Genomic DNA, 26,685 nt, shown 5'->3' on the forward strand with positions numbered 1-26,685 from the left:
ATGGGCAGCCCTGTATATGGTGATATAATATACAGTATAATAGGCAGCCCTGTATATGGTGATATAATACACAGTATAATGGGCAGCCCTGTATATGGTGATATAATATACGGTATAGTGGGCAGCCCTGTATATGGTGATATAATATACGGTATAATGGGCAACCCTGTATATGGTGATATAATATACAGTATAATGGACAGCCCTGTATATGGTGATATAATATACTGTATAATGGGCAGCCCTGTATATGGTGATATAATGTACAGTATAATGGACAGCCCTGTATATGGTGATATAATATACGGTATAGTGGGCAGCCCTGTATATGGTGATATAATATACGGTATAATGGGCAGCCTTGTATATGGTGATATAATATTCAGTATAATGGACAGCCCTGTATATGGTGATATAATATACGGTATAATGGGCAGCCCTGTATATGGTGATATAATATACAGTATAATGGGCAGCCCTGTATATGGTGATATAATATACGGTATAATGGGCAGCCCTGTATATGGTGATATAATGTACAGTATAATGGACAGCCCTGTATATGGTGATATAATGTACAGTATAATGGACAGCCCTGTATATGGTGATATAATATACAGTATAATGGGCAGCCCTGTATATGGTGATATAATATACGGTATAGTGGGCAGCCCTGTATATGGTGATATAATATACGGTATAATGGGCAGCCCTGTATATGGTGATATAATATACAGTATAATGGGCAGCCCTGTATATGGTGATATAATACACAGTATAATAGGCAGCCCTGTATATGGTGATATAATATAATGGGCAGCTCTGTATATGGTGATATAATGGGCAGCCCTGTATATGGTGATATAATATACAGTATAATGGGCAGCCCTGTATATGGTGATATAATATACAGTATAATGGGCAGCCCTGTATATAGTGATATAATATAATGGGCAGCCCTGTATATGGTGATATAATACACAGTATAATAGGCAGCGCTGTATATGGTGATATAATATAATGGGCAGCCCTGTATATGGTGATATAATATACGGTATAATGGACAGACCTGTATATGGTGATATAATATGCAGTATAATGGGCAGCCCTGTATATGGTGATATAATATACAGTATAATGGGCAGCCCTGTATATGGTGATATAATATACAGTATAATGGACAGCCCTGTATATGGTGATATAATATACAGTATAATAGGCAGCCCTGTATATGGTGATATAATATATGGTATAATGGGCAGCCCTGTATATGGTGATATAATATACAGTATAATGGGCAGCCCTGTATATGTTGGTGATATAATATAATGGGCAGCCCTGTATATGGTGATATAATATACAGTATAATGGGCAGCCCTGTATATGGTGATATAATATACAGTATAATGGGCAGCCCTGTATATAGTGATATAATATACAATATAATGGACAGCCCTGTATATGGTGATATAATATACAGTATAATGGGCAGCCCTGTATATAGTGATATAATATACAATATAATGGACAGCCCTGTATATGGTGATATAATATACAGTATAGTGGGCAGCCCTGTATATAGTGATATAATATACAGTATAATGGACAGCCCTGTATATGGTGATATAATATACAGTATAGTGGGCAGCCCTGTATATGGTGATATAATATACAGTATAATGGACAGCCCTGTATATGGTGATATAATATACAGTATAATGGGCAGCCCTGTATATGGTGATATAATATATGGTATAATGGGCAGCCCTGTATATGGTGATATAATATACAGTATAATGGGCAGCCCTGTATATGTTGGTGATATAATATAATGGGCAGCCCTGTATATGGTGATATAATATACAGTATAATGGGCAGCCCTGTATATGGTGATATAATATACAGTATAATGGGCAGCCCTGTATATAGTGATATAATATACAATATAATGGACAGCCCTGTATATGGTGATATAATATACAGTATAATGGGCAGCCCTGTATATAGTGATATAATATACAATATAATGGACAGCCCTGTATATGGTGATATAATATACAGTATAGTGGGCAGCCCTGTATATAGTGATATAATATACAGTATAATGGACAGCCCTGTATATGGTGATATAATATACAGTATAGTGGGCAGCCCTGTATATGGTGATATAATATACAGTATAATGGGCAGCCCTGTATATGGTGATATAATATACAGTATAATGGGCAGCCCTGTATATGGTGATATAATATACAGTATAATGGGCAGCCCTGTATATGTTGGTGATATAATATACAGTATAATGGACAGCCCTGTATATGGTGATATAATATACAGTATAATGGGCAGCCCTGTATATGGTGATATAATATACAGTATAATGGGCAGCCCTGTATATGGTGATATAATATAATGGGCAGCCCTGTATATGATATAATATACAGTATAATGGGCAGCCCTGTATATGGTGATATAATATAATGGGCAGCCCTGTATATGATATAATATACAGTATAATAGGCAGCCCTGTATATGGTGATATAATATACAGTATAATGGGCAGCCCTGTATATGGTGATATAATATACAGTATAATGGGCAGCCCTGTATATAGTGATATAATATACAGTATAATGGGCAGCCCTGTATATGGTGATATAATATACAGTATAATAGGCAGCCCTGTATATGGTGATATAATACACAGTATAATGGGCAGCCCTGTATATGGTGATATAATATACAGTATAATAGGCAGCCCTGTATATGGTGATATAATACACAGTATAATGGGCAGCCCTGTATATGGCGATATAATATACAATATAATGGGCAGCCCTGTATATAGTGATATAATATACAGTATAATGGACAGCCCTGTATATAGTGATATAATATACAGTATAATGGGCAGCCCTGTATATGGTGATATAATATACAGTATAATGGACAGCCCTGTATATGGTGATATAATATACGGTATAATGGGCAGCCCTGTATATGGTGATATAATATACAGTATAATAGGCAGCCCTGTATATGGTGATATAATATACGGTATAATGGGCAGCCCTGTATATGGTGATATAATATACAGTATAATGGGCAGCCCTGTATATGGTGATATAATATACGGTATTCTGGGCAGCCCTGTATATGGTGATATAATATACAGTATAATGGGCAGCCCTGTATATGGTGATATAATATACAGTATAATGGGCAGCCCTGTATATGGTGATATAATATAATGGGCAGTCCTGTATATAGTGATATAATATACAGTATAATGGGCAGCCCTGTATATGGTGATATAATATACAGTATAATGGGCAGCCCTGTATATGGTGATATAATATACAGTATAATGGGCAGCCCTGTATATGGTGATATAATATACAGTATAATGGGCAGCCCTGTATATGGTGATATAATATAATGGGCAGTCCTGTATATAGTGATATAATATACAGTATAATGGGCAGCCCTGTATATGGTGATATAATATACAGTATAATGGGCAGCCCTGTATATGGTGATGTAATATACAGTATAATGGGCAGCCCTGTATATGGTGATATAATATACAGTATAATGGGCAGCCCTGTATATGGTGATATAATATACAGTATAATAGGCAGCCCTGTATATGGTGATATAATACACAGTATAATGGGCAGCCCTGTATATGGCGATATAATATACAATATAATGGGCAGCCCTGTATATGGTGATATAATGTACAGTATAATGGACAGCCCTGTATATGGTGATATAATGTACAGTATAATGGACAGCCCTGTATATGGTGATATAATATACAGTAACTATAATGGGCAGCCCTGTATATGGTGATATAATATACGGTATAATGGGCAGCCCTGTATATGTTGGTGATATAATATACAGTATAATGGGCAGCCCTGTATATGGTGATATAATATACAGTATAATAGGCAGCCCTGTATATGGTGATATAATATACAGTATAATGGGCAGCCCTGTATATGGTGATATAATATACAGTATAATGGGCAGCCCTGTATATGGTGATATAATATAATGGGCAGCCCTGTATATGGTGATACAATATACAGTATAATCGGCAGCCCTGTATATGGTGATATAATATACAGTATAATGGGCAGCCCTGTATATGGTGATATAATATACAGTATAATGGGCAGCCCTGTATATGGTGATATAATATAATGGGCAGCCCTGTATATGGTGATATAATATACGGTATAATGGGCAGCCCTGTATATGTTGGTGATATAATATACGGTATAATGGGCAGCCCTGTATATGGTGATATAATATAATGGGCAGCCCTGTATATAGTGATATAATATAATTGCCAGCCCTGGGCGCTCTCCAGCAGCTGACTCTGCGCCTCTTGCCGCTCTCCTGGATGGGATCCATGGGAATCCCCAGTGGATTATACTGGAGCTCTCAGCATCTCATCCATTATATAGTCCCGGGATTCACACACCAGACCTCCGACCCTGGGGCCAACTTAACCCCTTCTTCTCACTGGGTGGCAGAGGATGGTGGGTGGCGTGTAATAATCCTGTCCCTGCACAATACTAACCCCATAGTCACCGCCACACCGTGCACATCACTTGGGCATGGTATGATTTTGCTATTTTGGGCACGGTATGGTGATATTTGATGGACAGCTGAGAGCAGGACTAGCTATGTACAATGTATCAGTCTGGAGCTCACAGAGCATTGTTTACACTGGATACAGCTGAGAGCAGGACTAGCTATGTACAATGTATCAGTCTGGAGCTCACAGAGCATTGTCTATACTGGATACAGCTGAGAGCAGGACTAGCTATGTACAATGTATCAGTCTGGAGCTCACAGAGCATTGTCTACACTGGATACAGCTGGGAGCAGGACTAGCTATGTACAATGTATCAGTCTGGAGCTCACAGAGCATAGTCTACACTGGATACAGCTGGGAGCAGGACTAGCTATGTACAATGTATCAGTCTGGAGCTCACAGAGCATTGTCTATACTGGATACAGCTGAGAGCAGGACTAGCTATGTACAATGTATCAGTCTGGAGCTCACAGAGCATTGTATACACTGGATACAGCTGAGAGCAGGACTAGCTATGTACAATGTATCAGTCTGGAGCTCACAGAGCATAGTCTACACTGGATACAGCTGGGGGCAGAACTAGCTATGTACAATGTATCAATCTGGAGCTCACAGAGCATTGCCTAGCCTGGAGATAATTGTGGCATGCAGTACGGAGCTGTCAGTATAATACATGTGTCTGCAGTGGCAGTATTATAAGCGTGGCGTTCCTGGCGGTGTTTGGGGCCGTTGAGCGGTGACACGTGCCCCCGGCCTCAGTCACATCTGCTCTCCTCCCGGGCGGCTCTTCTCTCTCCGGCAGATGATGCGCTCTCAGACAGCGGCTTGTTCTTTGGATACAGACAGATGCTTATTGCAGTAACAAAGCTCCGCTCTCAGGACGCCACCGGCACCGCGCCAACATGGCTGCCCAGCTGAGCACGCCCGCAATACTACAGAGCGGAGAATCCCCCACATTGTCATCATGGTGCACAAAAAACGGAGGCCCCTACCCAATAGGGCCCCACCACACCGCTGCTGCCAGACATCTGACCCAAGATTGGTTCTCATACACAGATCATTCTCATACAGTCCTCACATGCCTAATAATACCGCCATACAGCTGCTGAGAATTTCCATCATACAGTTACTAAACTAGTAATTATGTACGACTAGTAAATAATACCACCATACCACTAGACATAATACCGCCATACTACTGGTACCTAATATCGGCATACTATTAGTACATAATACCGCCATACTACTGGTACATATCGCCATACTATTAGTACATAATACCGTCATACTACTGGTACCTAATATCGGCATACTATTAGTACATAATACCGCCATACTACTGGTACATATCGCCATGCTATTAGTACATAATACCGCCATACTACTAATACTTAATATCGACATACTACTGGTACATAATACTGCCATACCACTGGTACATAATATCGCCATTCTACTGGTACATAATACCGCCATAGTACTGGTACATAATACCACCGGTACATAATATCGCCATACTACTGGTACATAATACCACCATAACACTGGTACATAATACCGCTATACCACTGGTACATAAAATCGCCATACTACTGGTACCTAATACCGCCATACTACTGGTACATAATACCGCCATACCACTGGTACATAATATTGCCATACTACTAGTACATAATACCGCCATAGTACTGGTACATAATACCGCCATACCACTGGTACATAATACCGCTATACCACTGATACATAATATTGCCATATTACTGGTACATAATACCACCATACCACTGGTACATAATACCGCCATACCACTGGTACACAATACCGCCATACCACTGGTACACAATACCGCCATAGTACTGGTACATAATACCGCCATAGTACTGGTACATAATACCGCCATACCACTGGTACATAATACCACAATACCACTAGTACATAATACCACCATAGTACTGGTGCATAATACCACCATACCACTGGTACAATAATACCGCCATACCACTGGTACATAATACCACCATACTACTAGTACATAATACCGCCATACTACTAGTACCTAATACTTCCATCACCATACTACTAGTACATAATACCGCCATACCACTGGTACATAACACCACCATACTACTAGTACATAATACCGCCATACTACTAGTACCTAATACTTCCATCACCATACTACTAGTACATAATACCGCCATACCACTGGTTCATAATACCACCATACTACTAGTAAATAATGTTAATTATTGAATAATACCACCATACTGCTGGTGCATAATACTGCCATACCACTAGTACAGTTATTGAATAATACTGCCATACCACTAGTACAGTTATTGAATAATACTGCCATACCACTAGTACAGTTATTGAATAATACCGCCATACTGCTGGTGCATAATACCGCCATACCACTAGTACAGTTATTGAATTTTACAGCCATAAGACATCTGAATAATACCACCATACCAGATGAAAAATGTATTCAACCACTTTGGAGGATAAAGAATTACGTGTCATCTGATTCTGTGTCCCTAAGACAACACTTCCTGTTCTGCGCCCCAGCAGTCAGTTATATGGACCCTGTGCAAATCTGGATTGACAGGGAGGTTTGTCTTGGGGACACCAAAGGAATAGGCTATAGGATTGTAATGATATTTCTGCATTCCTTCTCCTGTGGAGGGGGGGCAGGTGGAGGCGGCTCAGGCACATGGCTATGAATAAATGGAGGATTGTATCTCAGCTGTGTGATTATAGAGCTGATGTGAGCGGCTCCGATACTCTGATTACAGGGGAGTGGTGACCTTACCGAGACCCCGTAGATCGGACAAAGAATCCGCAGAGAGGGGCCGAGCGCCCGCTCCTGGTCACGGGCCGAGCGCACGCTCCTGGTCATGGGGCGAGAGCACTGGACACCTGCCAGATTAGCGGATGTTCTGGACTGCTGGACCCCTGCCACCAGACCGGAGCCCCTTCACTAAAACACACGCTAAAATGCACGCTCCTGGTCGTGGGCCGAGCGCACGCTCCTGGTCGTGGGCCGAGTGCACGCTCCTGGTCGTGGGGCGAGGGCACGCTCCTGGTCGTGGGCCGAGTGCACGCTCCTGGTCGTGGGGCGAGGGCACGCTCCTGGTCGTGGGGCGAGGGCGCGCTCCTGGTCGTGGGGCGAGGGCGCGCTCCTGGTCGTGGGGCGAGGGCGCGCTCCTGGTCGTGGGGCGAGGGCGCGCTCCTGGTCGTGGGGCGAGGGCGCGCTCCTGGTCGTGGGGCGAGGGCGCGCTCCTGGTCGTGGGGCGAGCGCGCGCTCCTGGTCGTGGGCCGAGCGCGCGCTCCTGGTCATGGGCTCCTGGTCACGGGCCGAGTGCACGCTCCTGGTCACGGGCCGAGTGCACGCTCCTGGTCACGGGCCGAGTGCACGCTCCTGGTCACGGGCCGAGTGCACGCTCCTGGTCATGGGGCGAGAGCACTGGACACCTGCCAGATTAGCGGATGTTCTGGACTGCTGGACCCCTGCCACCAGACCGGAGCCCCTTCACTAAAACACATACTCCTATCCTATAAAGATTAAGATTGCCTGTGTCCCCATGGTAACACTTCCTGTCCCATGCTCCGGCCGGGGTCACTGGGCCTCTTCCATAACATCTCAGGCCTCGCACTCTGGTTGCTATAAGGCTTAGTGTCCTTAGGATAACAAAGAGCTGTTAAGAGTTTATGGACAGGAAGTGTTACCATAGGGACACAGCCAAAGACTCTCTGCCTGCATAAGAGTTTATATAATCATATCCAATCAGAATCCAGGGAACTGTGGGGTCCACTAGAGCCTATGGGGGGCACGCCGTCTCTTCAGGGGGACTGAAGCATTGTAGCTTCTCCAAGGGAATAACACACTGGTGGCTATGTAGCAGTACTATGAGGGTCTCTGATATATGGCGCTATTATTTATACCTTTATATAGATCACTACAGGTCACATGCTATGTAGCAGTACTATGTGGCTCTATGATACTGATATATGGCACTATTATTCATAGACCACTACAGGTCACAGGCTATGTAGCAGTACTATGTGTCTCTATGATACTGATATATGACACTATTATTTATAGTACACTACAGGTCACAGGCTATGTAGCAGTACTATGTGTCTATAATACTGATGTATGGCACTATTATTTATAGACCACTACAGGTCACAGTCTATGTAGCAGTACTATATCTCTCTATGATACTGATATATGGCACTATTATTTATACCTTTATAGACCACTACAGGTCACAGGCTATGTAGCAGTACTATGTGTCTATAATGCTGATGTATGACACTATTATTTATACCTTTATAGACCACTACAGGTCACAGGCTATGTAGCAGTACTATGTGTCTATAATACTGATGTATGACACTATTATTTATACCTTTATAGACCACTACAGGTCACAGGCTATGTAGAAGTACTAGGTGTCTATAATACTGATGTATGGCACTATTATTTATACCTTTATAGACCACTACAGGTCACATGCTATGTAGCAGTACCATGTGTATCTCTGATATATGGCACTATTATTTATACCTTTAGACCACTACAGATCACAGGCTATGTAGCAGTACTATATGTCTCTATGATACTGATATATGGCACTATTATTTACACCTTTATAGACCACTACAGGTCACAGGCTATGTAGCAGTACTATATGTCTCTATGATACTGATATATGGCACTATTATTTACACCTTTATAGACCCATACAGGCCACATGCTATGTAGCAGTACTATTTATCTAATATACTGCTATATGGCACTATTATTTATAGACCCCTACAGGTCACATGCTATGTAGCAGTACTATATGTCTATGATACTGATATATGACACTATTATTTATAGACCCCTACAGGTCACATGCTATGTAGCAGTACTATGTGTCTATGATACTAATATATGGCACTATTATTTATAGATCACTACAGGTCACAGGCTATGTAGCAGTACTATGTGGCTCTCCTATAGGTATGGTGTTACTATAGTCCACCTCTTCCTGCTATCAGGTCCTATGACATCCAGTTACACCGCTGTGTCCCGCCCTATAGTATTGTGGACAGATGGGTTTCGGTCGTACACGGGAGACGCCTCTTGGTGGCGGTGCAGAAATGAATAATAGTAACAATATGGCCCCTAATATAAACCGTCCTAGTAAGACTCAGCTTTACCCCAGTGTCAGGGTGAAGGGGCAGGAAGGAGCGGCCCATTCCTGGAGGGTTTCTCTCTGGCGGTATAATCTCTGGCCTCTGCTGTCGCTGGCTGCAGGGAAATGTGATTACAAGGAGCAGGAAAGACTTTAGCAGCGGAAGGAAGCAATGAGAGGGGTTCGCCTGTCAGGAGGAATGTCTGCGCCAAGGTTAACCACTTCATAGCCTCCTACCCCAAACCCCGGCTACTGGTACTGGAGATCCCCCCTACAGTAACCTGCACCAGCACAGAGTCAGTCCCCAGTGGCTGATAACAGGGAGCAATAGAGAGCATCCACCTAGGTCACTGCACATGGAATGTCCCTTTAACTCCCATCAAAACCAGAAGACTCTTCCTGAATGTGAAATACTTTCCTTGGCCCTGTGCAGCACAAACAGCTCACCTGCCAAATGTCACATCCGAAAGTGTAATACCGCTCCGAGGAAGAGGGCGGCAAATAACTACTACTGCTTGCCCGACGCACTTCAAAGATCCCACCGCCTTCCTCCACTGCAGAGATGACGCCAGCTCCATCACACAAACTAAACATCTCCTTCCAAAGTACATGTTCTCTATGTGTAATACCACACAAGTATACAGTATACAGGGAGCTGTGTTATAGCGGTAATATTCTTTCATATAGGAGCAGTATTATAGTAGTTATATTCTTGTATATAGGAGCAGTATTATAGTAGTTATATTCCTGTATATAGGAGCAGTATTATAGTAGTTATATTCCTGTATATAAGAGCAGTATTATAGAAGTTATATTCTTGTACATAGGGGCAGTATTATAGTAGTTATATCCCTGTAAATAGGAGCAGTATTATAGTAGTTATATTCTTGTATATAGGAGCAGTATTATAGTAGTTATATTCCTGTATATAGGAGCCGTATTATAGTAGTTATATTCTTGTATATAGGAAGCAGTATTATAATAGTAATATTCCTGTATATAGGAGCAGTATTATAGTAGTATATTCTTGTACATAGGAGCAGTATTATAGTAGTTATATTCCTGTATATAAGAGCAGTATTATAGTAGTTATATTCTTGTATATAGGGGCAGTATTATAGTAGTTATATCCCTGTATATAGGAGCAGTATTATAATAGTTATATTCTTGTATATAGAAGCAGTATTATAGTAGTTATATCCCTGTATATAGGAGCAGTATTATAGTAGTTATATTCTTGTATATAGGAGCAGTATTATAGTAATTATATTCCTGTATATAGGAGCAGTATTATAGTAGTTATATTCTTGTATATAGGAGCAGTATTATAGTAGTTATATTCTTGTATATAGGAGCAGTATTATAGTAGTTATATTCTTGTATATAGGAGCAGTATTATAGTAGTTATATTCCTGTATATAGGAGCAGTATTATAGTAGTTATATCCCTGTATATAGGAGCAGTATTATAGTAGTTATATCCTTGTATATAGGGGCAGTATTATAGTAGTTATATCCTTGTATATAGGGACAGTATTATAGTAGTTATATTCCTGTATATTGGGGGCAGTATTATAGTAGTTATATTCCTGTATATAGGAGCAGTATTATAGTAGTTATATTCCTGTATATAGGAGCAGTATTATAAAAGTTATATTCTTGTAATAGGGGCAGTATTATAGTAGTTATATTCTTGTATATAGAAAAGAAAATAGCGCTGCACCTCACACCTATGGCTGATACTAATGCTTCTCAGCTACATTTAAAGACCAACTCCAGGATGTCTGTATATAATTTGATCAAACCATATTGCCCCATGTACCAGTGTGCAGGTCTCCTGGCTCACATGGGTCCCTACACCAACTCACCACCGTGTCAGTCAGCAACCGCCATCCTCCCAAGGCGTGCACAACCAGGGAAGGGAGGCCATAGAACGGCCCTGCAACCCCACTGTCACATGACCAATACTTAGAGGCCTCCGTAAATCCCCGCAGGCACCACCGGCGGAGAAGGCTGTCACCAAACAACACAAGTGTGAACAAGGTCTAAAACACTCACCACTCTCCAGCAGGTAGGATGGGAAAGATAGGAGGTACAAGTCATGTGTGCACAGGTGTCTCCTGCTAATTGCGGTCATGTGGGTCTTACCAGGAGGAGTGCAAACACTGAGAAAAGGGATAAATGTAAAATATGGACAAGAAGAGAAAATGGCGCTGCACCTCACACCTATGGCTGATACTAATGCTTCTCAGCTACGTTTAAAGACCAACTCCATGATGTTGGTATATAATTTGATCAAACCATATTGCCCCATGTACCAGCGTGCAGGTCTCCTGGCTCACATGGGTCCCTACACTAACTCACCACCGTGTCAGTCAGCGACTGCCATCCCCACAAGGTGTGCACAACCAGGGAAGGGGGGCCATAGAATGGCCCTGCAACCCCACTGTCACAGGACCAATACCCAGAAGCCCCCGTAAATCCCAGCAGGCACCGCCGGTGGAAAAAGCTTACACCAAACAACACAAGTGTGAACAAGGTCTAAAACACTCACCACACTCCAGCAGATAGAATGGGAAGGATAGGAGGTACAAGTCATGTGTGCATAGGTGTCTCCTGCTAATTGCTAGTTATTTGTGTCTTATTCATGCTTCCCCGCCGGTGGTGCTGGTCGGGTTCTGGTGGGGCATTTTGGGTCCTGTGACATTGGAGTTGCAGGGCCGTTCCATGGCCCCCCTTCCCTGCATGTGCACGCTTTGCAGGGTTGGCAGTCACTGACCGACACAGTGTGGAGTTAGCGTAGGGACCCGTGTGAACCAGGGGACCTGCACGTGGTACACGGGGCTATTATGGTTTGATCAAATTATATACAGACATCCTGGAGTTGATTTTTAAAATAGGCCTAGCGGCATTAGTGTCAGCTATATATGGGATGTGCAGCCGTTCCTTTCTCTCCATGTCGTATTATAGAAGTTATATTCTTGTATATAGGAGGTAGTGATGAGCGAATAGTGAAATATTCGATATTCGCACGAATATCTCCTGAATATTTGATCGAATATTTGATCTCATTAAAGTCAATGGGAACAAGTATTCGATAATTGAAAAACATCTATTCGACCACTTGGAGGTAAAAACCGGAAGCTGGGGGATTTGAACGCTTATCGAATATTCGGCGAACTATTCGATAGATCGAATATCTTACTATTCGATCGAATATCTATTCGATCGACAGTATTCGCTCATCACTAATAGGAGGCAGTATTATAGTAGTTATATTCCTGTATATAGGAGCAGTATTATAGTAGTATTCTTGTATATAGGAGGCAGTATTATAGTAGTTATATTCCTGTATATAGGAGCAGTATTATAGTAGTTATATTCTTGTATATAGGATCAGTATTATAGTAGTTGTATTCTTGTATATAGGTGCAGTATTATAGTAGTTATATTCCTGTATATAGGGACAGTATTATAGTAGTTATATTCCTGTATATAGGAGCAGTATTATAGTAGGTATATTCCTGTATATAGGAGCAGTATTATAGTAGTTATATTCCTGTATATAGGAGCAGTATTATAGTAGTATATTCCTGTATATAGGAGCAGTATTATAGTAGTTATATTCCTGTATATAGGAGCAGTATTATAGTAGTTATATTCCTGTATATAAGGGCAGTATTATAGTAGTTATATTCTTGTATATAGGAGGCAGTATTATAGTAGTTATATTCCTGTATATAGGAGCAGCATTATAGTAGTTATATTCCTGTATATAGGAGCAGTATTATAGTAGTTATATTCTTGTATATAGGAGGCAGTATTATAGTAGTTATATTCCTGTATATAGGAGCAGTATTATAGTAGTTATATTCTTGTATATAGGATCAGTATTATAGTAGTTGTATTCTTGTATATAGGAGCAGTATTATAGTAGTTATATTCCTGTATATAGGGACAGTATTATAGTAGTTATATTCCTGTATATAGGAGCAGTATTATAGTAGGTATATTCCTGTATATAGGAGCAGTATTATAGTAGTTATATTCCTGTATATAGGAGCAGTATTATAGTAGTATATTCCTGTATATAGGAGCAGTATTATAGTAGTTATATTCCTGTATATAGGACCAGTATTATAGTAGTTATATTCCTGTATATAAGGGCAGTATTATAGTAGTTATATTCTTGTATATAGGAGGCAGTATTATAGTAGTTATATTCCTGTATATAGGAGCAGCATTATAGTAGTTATATTCCTGTATATAGGAGCAGTATTATAGTAGTTATATTCTTGTATATAGGAGGCAGTATTATAGTAGTATTCTTGTATATAGGAGGCAGTATTAGGGTACAAACACACACACCGTATACGCAGCAGATACGCAGCAGATTTGATGGTGCAGATTTGATGCTGTGTTCAGTTATTTAGATCTAATCTGCTGCGTATCTGCTGCGTATCGCAGCAGAAAATACGCTGCGTATACGGTGTGTGGGTTTGTACCCTTATAGTAGTTTTTTTAACCAAACTAACTAAACAGCCGACGTATCTTGCCCCTTTCCAGCAGTGCAGAGACAAGATGGGGTTCATCCTCCAAATACATAAGACATGAGAGTTCCACCATTATTATACAGTCTTTTCTATAATACCGCCCCCCCCCTAGGCCACAGGATCAGATGCTACATTGTTCCTTATAATGATCTCATTGTATATTGTATTGTTTTCTTATTATTTCCAGTCACTTTCTTCCTTATCCTCTCACAATCCCTGACACAGAACTTCCTTTCAGCTCCTATTTCATGTTCATCCTGAGCTTCCTGGTTCCTGGTCAGGGAGGGTTCACAGGTGGTTGTCCCGTATATAGTGCGTACAGCAGAATCCATGCACTTTATACAGATCCACCCTAGTCAGGCGACTGCACCATGTGAATAGTGACTGATGGCAGCTATTATGTGGCCTCTGAGTACAGACAGTATATAGCGATAGTCAGTCCATCTCCTCCTGCCCTCCCCCGTACACATCACCGCTCTGATATACGGCTCCCTCCAGGGATATAACACAGGATGGAAACTGCACAATGTGTAATGATCAGAAGTCCTGACTCAGCAACACCTCAAACACCTTACAAAGCAGCAACTCAATCCTCTACCGCACCTCACTATGTGAGATCAAATACTGCTACATCCTATAGCAATCTGCCAGTAATGTGTCCTCCCAGAGGGCTCGCCGAGCTGAAAGCATCTGCACCGACCATTATCAGCATTAATACCGCTAAGAGTCATGTGCTTATACATAGCAGCAGTATTATAATAGTATAAGTTATGGACGTGGGGGCAGTTTTATAGTAGATATACACTCACCGGCCACTTTATTAGGTACACCTGTCCAACTGCACGTTACCACTTAATTTCTAATCAGCCAATCACATGGCGGCAACTCAGTGCATTTAGGCATGTAGACAATCTCCTGCAGTTCAAACCGAGCATCAGTATGGGGAAGAAAGGTGATTTGAGTGCCTTTGAACGTGGCATGGTTGTTGGTGCCAGAAGGGCTGGTCTGAGTATTTCAGAAACTGCTGATCTACTGGGATTTTCACGCACAGCCATCTCTAGGGTTTACAGAGAATGGTCCGAAAAAGAAAAACCATCCAGTGAGCGGCAGTTCTGTGGGCGGAAATGCCTTGTTGATGCCAGAGGTCAGAGGAGAATGGGCAGACTGGTTCCAGCTGATAGAAAGGCAACAGTGACTCAAATAGCCAACCGTTACAGCCAAGGTAGGCAGAAGAGCATCTCTGAACGCACAGTATACAGTATGGGCTACAGCAGCAGAAGACCACACCGGGAGCCACTCCGCTCAGCTAAGAACAGGAAACTGAGGAAACAATTTGCACAAGCTCATCGAAATTGGACAGTAGAAGATTGGAAAAACGTTGCCTGGTCTGATGAGTCTCGATTTCTGCTGCGACATTCGGATGGTAGGGTCAGAATTTGGCGTCAACAACATGAAAGCATGGATCCATCCTGCCTTGTATCAACGGTTCAGGCTGGTGGTGGTGGTGTCATGGTGTGGGGAATATTTTCTTGGCACTCTTTGGGCCCCTTGGTACCAATTGAGCATGGTTGCAACGCCACAGCCTAACGCCACAGCCTACCTGAGTATTGTTGGTGACCATGTCCATCCCTTTATGACCAGAATGGACCCAACATCTGATGGCTACTTTCAGCAGGATAATGCGCCATGTCATAAAGCTAGAATCATCTCAGACTGGTTTCTTGAACATGACAATGAGGTCACTGTACTCCAATGGCCTCCACAGTCACCAGATCTCAATCCAATAGAGCATCTTTGGGATGTGGTGGAACGGGAGATTCCCATCATGGATGTGCAGCCGACAAATCTGCGGCAACTGTGTGATGTCATCATGTCACTATGGACCAAAATCTCTGAGGAAGCTTCCAGCACCTTGTTGTATCTAGGCCACCAAGAATTGAGGCAGTTCTGAAGGCAAAAGGGGGTCCAACCAGTTACTAGCATGGTGTACCTAATAAAGTGGCCGGTGAGTGTATTCCTGTATATAGGAGCAGCATTATAGTAGTTATATTCTTGTATATAGGGGGCAGTATTATAGTAGTTATATTCCAGTATATAGGAGCAGTATTATAGTAGTTATATCCCTGTATATAGGAGCAGTATTATAGTAGTTATATTCCAGTATATAGGAGCAGTATTATAGTAGTTATATTCCTGTATATAGGGGCAGTATTATAGTAGTTATTTCCCTGTATATAGGGGGCAGTATTATAGTAGTTATATTCTTGTATATAGGAGCAGTATTATAGTAGTTATATTCTTGTATATAGGAGCAGTATTATAGTAGTTATATCCCTGTATATAGGAGCAGTATTATAGTAGTTATACGAACTGGAGAGAAAGGAACGGCTGCACATCCCATCTATGGCTGATACTAATGCCGCCCGGCCTATATTAAAAATCAACACCAGAGTGTCTGTATATGAATTGATCAAACCATATTGCCCCGTGTACCACCGCGCAGGTCCTCTGGTCCACACGGGTCCCTACGCTAACTCCACACCGTGTCGGTCAGCGACCGCCAACCCCGCAAAGCGTGCACATGCAGGGAAGGGAGGCCATGGAACGGCCCTGCAACCCCAATGTCACAGGACCAGACCCAAAAAGCCCCACCAAAACCCAGCCAGCACCACCGGCGGGGAAGGCTGCCCCCAAACGACACAAGTATGGGTATGGTATTACACTATTATAGTAGTTATATTCCTGTATATAGGAGCAGTATTATAGTAGTTATGCGGTTCAGGGAAGAAACAGAGTGCTGCACCTCACACCTATGGCTGATACTAGTGCCGCTAGGCTAAAATAAAAAACACATCAGAATTTTGTGTATGATTTGATCAAGCCATACTGCCCCATGTACCTCGTGCCGGTATCTGATACACATGGGTCCCTACACTAAGTCCACACCGTGCCAGTCAGTGGCCACCAACCCCGCAGGCGTGCACAGTCAGGGAACGGGGGCCATGGGACGGCCTGCGACCCCCATGCCACAGGACCAGACCCAAAAACACCACACCAGAACCTGGCCAGCACCGCCGGCGGAGAAGGTCGCCCCCAAGCAGCACAAGTCTGGATAAGGTATTGCGCTCACCATAGCTGCAGCAAACAGAATGGGAAAAAAACATGGCCTCCATTCCCTGCATGTGCACGCTTTGCGGGGTTGGCGGTCGCTGACCGACACGGTGTGGAGTTAGCGTAGGGACCCGTGTGGACCAGAGGACCTGCGCGGTGGTACACGGGGCAATATGGCTTGATCAATTCATATACAGACACTCTGGTGTTGATTTTTAATATAGGCCTAGCGGCATTAGTATCAGCCATAGATGGGATGTGCAGCCGTTCCACTCTCTCCAGTTCGTGTTTCATAGTTCTCCCTCTCTGAACAGCTCGCACTCCTTTATAAGACCCACATGACCAAAATTGGCAGGATATGTCTGTGCTCACATGTCTGGACCCTATGTCTTCCCCATTCTGTGAGAGCAGCAATGGTAAGTGTAATACCATACCCATACTTGTGTCGTTTGGGGGCAGCCTTCCCCGCCGGTGGTGCTGGCTGGGTTTTGGTGGGGCTTTTTGGGTCTGGTCCTGTGACATTGGGGTTGCAGGGCCGTTCCATGGCCTCCCTTCCCTGCATGTGCACGCTTTGCGGGGTTGGCGGTCGCTGACCGACACGGTGTGGAGTTAGCGTAGGGACCCGTGTGGACCAGAGGACCTGCGCGGTGGTACACGGGGCAATATGGCTTGATCAATTCATATACAGACACTCTGGTGTTGATTTTTAATATAGGCCTAGCGGCATTAGTGTCAGCCATAGATGGGATGTGCAGCCGTTCCACTCTTTCCAGTTCGTGTATTATAGTAGTTATATTCCTGTATATAGGAGCAGTGTAATGGTTATATTCCTGTATATAGGTGCAGTATTATAGTAGTTATATTTCTGTATATAGGAGCAGTGTAATGGTTATATTCCTGTATATAGGAGCAGTATTATAGTAGTTATATTCTTGTATATAGGAGCAGTATTATAGTAGTTATATTCTTGTATATAGGGGGCAGTATTATAGTATTTATATTCCTGTATATAGGAGCAGTGTAATGGTTATATTCCTGTATATAGGTGCAGTATTATAGTAGTTATATTCCTGTATATAGGGGGCAGTATTATAGTAGTTATATTCCTGTATATAGGAGCAGTATTATAGTAGTATATTCCTGTATATAGGAGCAGTATTATAGTAGTTATATTCCTGTATATAGGAGCAGTATTATAGTAGTTATATTCCTGTATATAGGAGCAGTGTAATGGTTATATCCCTGTATATAGGAGCAGTATTATAGTAGTTATATCCCTGTATATAGGAGCAGTATTATAGTAGTTATATTCCTGTATATAGGAGCAGTATTATAGTAGTTATATACCTGTATATAGGAGCAGTATTATAGTAGTTATATTCTTGTATATAGGAGCAGTATTATAGTAGTTATATTCCTGTATATAGGAGCAGTATTATAGTAGTTATATACCTGTATATAGGAGCAGTATTATAGTAGTTATATTCTTGTATATAGGAGCAGTATTATAGTAGTTATATTCCTGTATATAGGAGCAGTATTATAGTAGTTATATTCTTGTATATAGGGGCAGTATTATAGTAGTTATATTCTTGTATATAGGGGCAGTATTATAGTAGTTATATTCCTGTATATAGGGGGCAGTATTATAGTAGTTATATTCCTGTATATAGGAGCAGTGTAATGGTTATATTCCTGTATATAGGTGCAGTATTATAGCTGCTATGATTATATTCTAGTTTATAGAGTACAATATTACAGATATATTCTTACAGTGTTTGCTCTTGCACACTATGAACAGAAGAGACGGCAGTATAACAAGCAGTGTAATTTAATCTTTCATCACCTTATATCTCAGCCAACAGTAGAGAAGTGAATTGTGGGATACAATAACAAGACCATTGAATTCTCCTGTGCGTCTCCTTCCCATCACATGAATAGCTGGCGTTCCTTCTGCTGATTTCATTAGCATATTCAAAGAGGTAATTAGCGACAGCAGCCTCTCCGGCCTCTATAAATAGCGGCACAGAGACATCCTTCATGTGTTACTGAGCCTGGTCTGGAGCGGAGGAGCAGTGTGCGACCTCTAAACAACATAATAGCGCCTCCAGAATAACATGGGGGGGGGGGGGGGGGGGGGGGGTTGGTGTGTAACATTTTGGGGGCAAACAATTGTGACCCACAAGTATAATGTCACCAGAAAGTAACTTATGGGGTTTCCGGTCAGTCAGTGGGATTTCTGCAGTGGGCACCGCTATGGGGCGAAATCTATCTCCTCTTCTTCTGGTACCCCCCCCCCCCCCCCCCCACACACACACACACACACACGTTGCCTATTCTTTATTTCTTATTCCTGTTTATTGTTCCGGATTTATGTTCTTAAAGTGGTAGATTTGTAATTTACTTCTAATTAAAAATCTCAAGTCTTCGAGTTCTTAACAGCTTCTCTATGTCCTGCAGGAAGTGGTGTATTCTCTCCATTCTGACACAGTGCTCTCTGCTGCCACCTCTGTCCATTTCCAAATCCCCATAGAAAACCTCTCCTGCTCTGGACAGTTCTTGACATGGACAGAGGTGGCAGCAGAGAGTGCTGTATCACACTGGAGAGGATACACCACTTCCTGTAGGTGTAGAACATACAGCAGCTGATAAGTACTTGATATTTTTTAATAGACTTACATTTTAAATCTTTGGAACTTTGTGGCAGCAGTTGATTTGAAAGAAAAAAAATGGAAAACAAAGAGAACTTATAGAACCTATTAAAATGTTTAGATGAGGATATAGGGAATAGGAACCGCTGTGGGGGTTACAATGATCCCCATGTACACTCCGCATTCCTATATCCAAGAATTGTCTTCTTCTGAGCTGAACCATAAGTAACTGAGCATTGTGTAACCCTATATATTACACCTATAGATAACCCACCTATATGGGTGACTCTCATATAGCACAGTCAGGGTCTGGCCGGTCTTCTTCCCACCTTGCACTATAGATGTCTCCCTGTAAGCATTTCTCTAGTTGCGCTGAGCGGATTTCTCCATCTCACACATTGACTTGTGTCTGGATCCAAGCGCACTCGGCTCTGCTACATCCACAGCAAGAGCCCTGGAGCTCTACCCCAACTCTCATCATCTCCAGTCTGCTGTGTGTGTGGTCTGCTGTACATAGAGACAGTGACAGCAGGGCTTCCGGGCGGTTAAGCACCATGTGATGGTTTTACCTTCCATGTCTGTGTATTGTGTGGTGTCCCACCATGCATGTTCCTTGTATGGCACCTGTCACAAAAGCCTTTTAACTCAAAAGTAAGGTGGTGATGAAGATATTTGTTGGTTATTGTTTTCTTGTATTGTGGGATCTTGTGGTCCAATGGAGATACTCATTTTCCTTCTGCCTATCTCTATGCTGTTCTCCTTGCACACTCTCTTCTCCACCACTCACAGGGGCTCTTACATACCCTGGTAGGAAGTAGTCACTTGGTGAGAGGAAGTGTAGCGTCAGTTCCCCTCTGATTCTCTGGGAAGAAGGACACACAGAACAGGCATCCCTTCTGAAGTTAGCCAGGGCCTGGCTCTGCCAGGACCCCTGTCCGGGACAGTCAGTGTACTGTGTGTCCTAGTGAAGTAAAGACACACGTGCATGGAGCACCCAGAGACTTTCACTTCATACAGTATTGCTATATACACCATGCAGTGTTAGACCCCAAAAGGAGGATAAGTCGGAGATCATCCAAACCCACGCTGTGAACCTCTCTAAACAGTGCAGGACGGTATCCTAAGACAGAGGAACTGACCTGGATAGAGCAAAGCAACTGTAACAAAGGTCTACGTATTCTATCTCGCAGCGCAGGTGGCACCGCATAATTTTGGGCACTTAGCTACACCCAGGTAACCAAGACTGGGCCTTGTGTCACCCTGATAGGACGGGTACCCCGACACTGCAGGGCAGAAGGTGGTTCAGCAACATCATAATTGAAACAAGGGCACAAGTATTTCTCTCAAGTATTCTTTCTAAAGTGCCTGCAGAGCACACTTCTAACCTGGGTTCTAACCCCAGCACAGATCCAGTGAATACAAGTCTGTATAACAGCAGTTATGTATTGCCAGACTATCCTGTATTGTAAGAGACTGTTAGTAAAGCTATTATATTTATTTTACTGGGCCTCAGTGATCATTGCACCAGCACCTACACACATCCGCTATATACTCCTTTGGTCACTCTCCCCTTTCTGTGGGTGGTGGTACCGACAGTCCAGGTGGGTCATCTTCCCACTCAGGAGCACTGTGACAAGAGCCCAAGGGACCCATCACAGCCCGGCAGGTCACCGACCATTGAGGGACAATATAGCCAGCCATAACATAAAAGCAGGTGTGCCACCCAACCTGTGTGCTGAACTAGCACTGGCGTCACATCATTCCCATCACTGGCTGAGCTGTACCACAACCACCAGCACAACATCATCCGGTGGTCCACACCACAATAGTATTGCATATACAGTATATGGGCACTTTATTTCAATATGATACAGTGGTATTATTTAGTTATGTGTGGGTTGATGCCATTATGTGTGTACTGTATGGTGGTATTATTTATGCAATATATAGTGGTATCACTTGATATTATTAGCTGTGTACTGTATGGTGGTATTATTCACACACTATATATTGGTATTAGCTGTGTACTGTATGTTGGTATTACTCACACACTATATAGTGGTATCACCTGGTGCTATTAGCTGTGTACTGTATGGTGGTATTATTTATGCAATATATAGTGGTATCACTTGATATTATTAGCTGTGTACTGTATGGTGGTATTATTCACACACTATATATTGGTATTAGCTGTGTACTGTATGTTGGTATTACTCACACACTATATAGTGGTATCACCTGGTGCTATTAGCTGTGTACTGTATGGTGGTATTATTTATGCAATATACTGTATAGTGGTTTCACTTGATATTATTAGCTGTGTACTGTATGGTGATATTATTCACACACTATATATTGGTATTAGCTGTGTACTGTATGGTGGTATTACTCACACACTATATAGTGTACTTGGAAATTATATGGTGGTATATTATGTGTACTGTATGGCTGTATTATTTTGGTGCTATATAATTGTATTCAATGGAAATATTATCTCTGTACAATGTTTGTACTGTATGGCTGTATTATTTACATACTATATTACCTAGAAATGGCGTGGTGGTAGTATTTATTAACTATATAGTGGTGGAAATGGTATAGTGGTATAATGTGAGTACCGTATTTACTGTATATACCAACATTTGTAAATTGCTCCCAAGAAGCCTCCAAAATTACCTGAATCCCCTCTTTTATATTGGATTTCTCCTCTCTATCAGTCCAAGAAATAGGATAGCCGACATCAAGACTATAGCTTTATGGCGGTATTATGTAGATGCTGTAGACACTGTATGATGGTAATATGTAGATGCTGTATGTCAGTATTATTTGGACACTCTATGATAGTAATATGTGGACACTGTATGGCAGTATTATTTAGACACTGTGTGATGATAATGTCTATGTGATGTATGTCAGTATTATTTGGGCACTGTATGACGGTAATATGTAGATGTATGGTAGTATTATTTGGGCACTGTATGACGGTAAGATGTAGATGCTGTATGGTAGTATTATTTGGGCACTGTATGACGGTAATATGTAGATGATGTATGGCAGTATTATTTGGGCACTGTATGATGGTAATATGTAGATGCTGTATGGTAGTATTATTTGGGCACTGTATGATGGTAAGATGAAGATCCTGTATGCTAGTATTATTTGGGCACTGTATGACGGTAATATGTAGATGCTGTATGGTAGTATCATTTGGGCACTGTATGACAGTAATATGTAGATGATGTATGGCAGTATTATTTGGGCACTGTATGACGGTAATATGTAGATGATGTATGGCAGTATTATTTGGGCACTGTATGACGGTAATATGTAGATGCTGTATGGCAGTATTATTTGGGCACTGTATAGTAGTAATGGCGGTAATATGTAGATGATGTATGGCGGTAATATGTAGATGATGTATGATAGTATTATTTGGGCACTCTATGACGGTAATATGTAGATGTTGTATGGTAGTATTTGGGCACTGTATGACGGTAATATGTAGATGATGTATGGCAGTATTATTTGGGCACTGTATGAGGGAAATATGTAGATGCTGTATGATAGTATTATTTGAGCACTGTATGACGGTAAGATGAAGATCCTGTATGCTAGTATTATTTGGGCACTGTATGATGGTAATATGTAGATGCTGTATGGCAGTATTATTTGGGCACTGTATGACGGTAATATGTAGATGCTGTATTGTAGTATTATTTGGGCACTGTATGACGGTAAGATGAAGATCCTGTATGCTAGTATTATTTGGGCACTGTATGACGGTAATATGTAGATGCTGTATGGTAGTATTATTTGGGCACTGTATGACGGTAATATGTAGATGCTGTATGGTAGTATTATTTGGGCACTGTATGATGGTAATATGTAGATGCTGTATTGTAGTATTATTTGGGCACTGTATGACGGTAAGATGAAGATCCTGTATGCTAGTATTATTTGGGCACTGTATGACGGTAATATGTAGATGATGTATGGCAGTATTATTTGGGCACTGTATGACGGTAATATGTAGATGATGTATGGCAGTATTATTTGGGCACTGTATGACGGTAATATGTAGATGCTGTATGGCAGTATTATTTGGGCACTGTATGATGGTAAGATGAAGATCCTGTATGCTAGTATTATTTGGGCACTGTATGACGGTAATATGTAGATGATGTATGGTAGTATCATTTGGGCACTGTATGACAGTAATATGTAGATGATGTATGGCAGTATTATTTGGGCACTGTATGACGGTAATATGTAGATGCTGTATGGCAGTATTATTTGGGCACTCTATGATAGTAATACTGTATGTGGACACTGTATGGCAGTATTATTTGGACACTGTGTGATGATAATATCTATGTGATGTATGTCAGTATTATTTGGGCACTCTATGACGGTAATATGTAGATGATGTATGGTAGTATTATTTGGGCACTCTATGTCGGTAATATGTAGATGCTGTATGGTAGTATTATTTGGGCACTGTATAGTAGTAATATGTAGATGCTGTATGTCAGTATTATTTGGACACTCTATGATAGTAATATGTGGACACTGTATGGCAGTATTATTTAGACACTGTGTGATGATAATGTCTATGTGATGTATGTCAGTATTATTTGGGCACTGTATGACGGTAATATGTAGATGTTGTATGGTAGTATTATTTGGGCACTGTATGACGGTAATATGTAGATGATGTATGGCAGTATTATTTGGGCACTGTATGATGGTAATATGTAGATGCTGTATGGTAGTATTATTTGAGCACTGTATGACGGTAAGATGAAGATCCTGTATGCTAGTATTTTTTGGGCACTGTATGATGGTAATATGTAGATGCTGTATGGTAGTATTATTTGGGCACTGTATGACGGTAATATGTAGATGATGTATGGCAGTATTATTTGGGCACTGTATGATGGTAATATGTAGATGATGTATGGCAGTATTATTTGGGCACTGTATGATGGTAATATGTAGATGCTGTATGGTAGTATTATTTGGGCACTGTATGATGGTAAGATGAAGATCCTGTATGCTAGTATTATTTGGGCACTGTATGACGGTAATATGTAGATGCTGTATGGCAGTATTATTTGGGCACTTTATGACTGTAATATGTAGATGCTGTATGGCAGTATTATTTGGGCACTGTATGACTGTAATATGTAGATGCTGTATGGCAGTATTATTTGGGCACTCTATGTCGGTAATATGTAGATGCTGTATGGTAGTATTATTTGGGCACTGTATAGTAGTAATATGTAGATGATGTATGGCAGTATTATTTGGGCACTGTATGACGGTAATATGTAGATGCTGTATGGCAGTATTATTTGGGCACTCTATGTCGGTAATATGTAGATGCTGTATGGTAGTATTATTTGGGCACTGTATAGTAGTAATATGTAGATGATGTATGGCAGTATTATTTGGGCACTGTATGACGGTAAGATGAAGATGCTGTATGCTAGTATTATTTGGACACAATGGTATTATTAAGGTTTACAGTATAATTTAGTGTATGGTGCAGTATAATGTATTTTTGCACATATATGACGGTATATTCATCTGTCTACCTAGTAGTTTGTATCACATAATGAATATGACTGATCACAGAGCCAGCTTCCCTGCTGTAGACTGGTGTATACGGGGATTCTACTGCCCTTCTGCCCCAGCAGTGACCATGTGTCCTGTCCCCATAATTCTTCACAGCTCCGTCATATTGTGTTCACATGAGTCCGCCGGCCGAGCTGCTGATAACATATGCCGAGGAGCCGCAGGAGGCCATAATCTCATCATAACCAATCTGCCGGACACATCCCAGCAGGAGAAGCAGGAGGCCAATGCTACAGCTTATAATCTCTGGCTCCTAATAACATCATATGTCATCACTGCTCTAATGTAGAGGGATATACCGCCCCACACCAGCCTATAGATCTATCTATCTATCTATCTATCTATCTATCTCCTATCTATAGGCTGGTGTGGGGCGGCATAGTTTGGTGTATAGATAGATAGATAGCAAGGCTGGTGTGGGGCGGTATGAATTTATATATATATATATATATATATATATATATATATATATATATATATACCAAACTATGCCACCCCACACCAGCCTATATATATATATATATATATATATATATATATATATATATATATATGTGTGTTTGTATATATATGTACATCAGCTTATGGATATATGTACATCAGCCTATAGATATATATACATCAGCCTATAGATATATATACTGTACATCAGCCTATAGATATATATACGTCAGCGTGTATATATATATATATATATATATATATATATATATATATATATATATAAATGATCAGCCTATGCCGCCAGGACTCCTGGCTTCTCTTCTGTATATATCCTGTGTGTTGTCTTCATAGTATCACTCATATTACTACCTAGAAAGTGTCAGCAAGCTGGCTCAGTACCAGAGGGTCACCTCCTTGCTTTGCTAGAGAGTTCTAGGGAATCTAGTCTCCCAATACTTAACAGCTGCTGTATGTCCTGCAGGAAGTGGT

At 41.4% G+C, this 26,685-nt stretch overlaps 1 protein-coding gene across 1 annotated transcript in view; it reads left to right on the forward strand.

Annotated features, from left to right (window-relative positions):
- LOC138792258 (beta-arrestin-1) overlaps positions 1 to 26,685 on the forward strand; it is a 112,914-nt gene that overhangs the window by 1,143 nt on the left and 85,086 nt on the right. The window lies entirely within an intron of this gene.

Source organism: Dendropsophus ebraccatus, chromosome 5 (genome assembly GCF_027789765.1).
Source record: "Dendropsophus ebraccatus isolate aDenEbr1 chromosome 5, aDenEbr1.pat, whole genome shotgun sequence".
Lineage (NCBI taxonomy): Eukaryota > Metazoa > Chordata > Amphibia > Anura > Hylidae > Dendropsophus > Dendropsophus ebraccatus.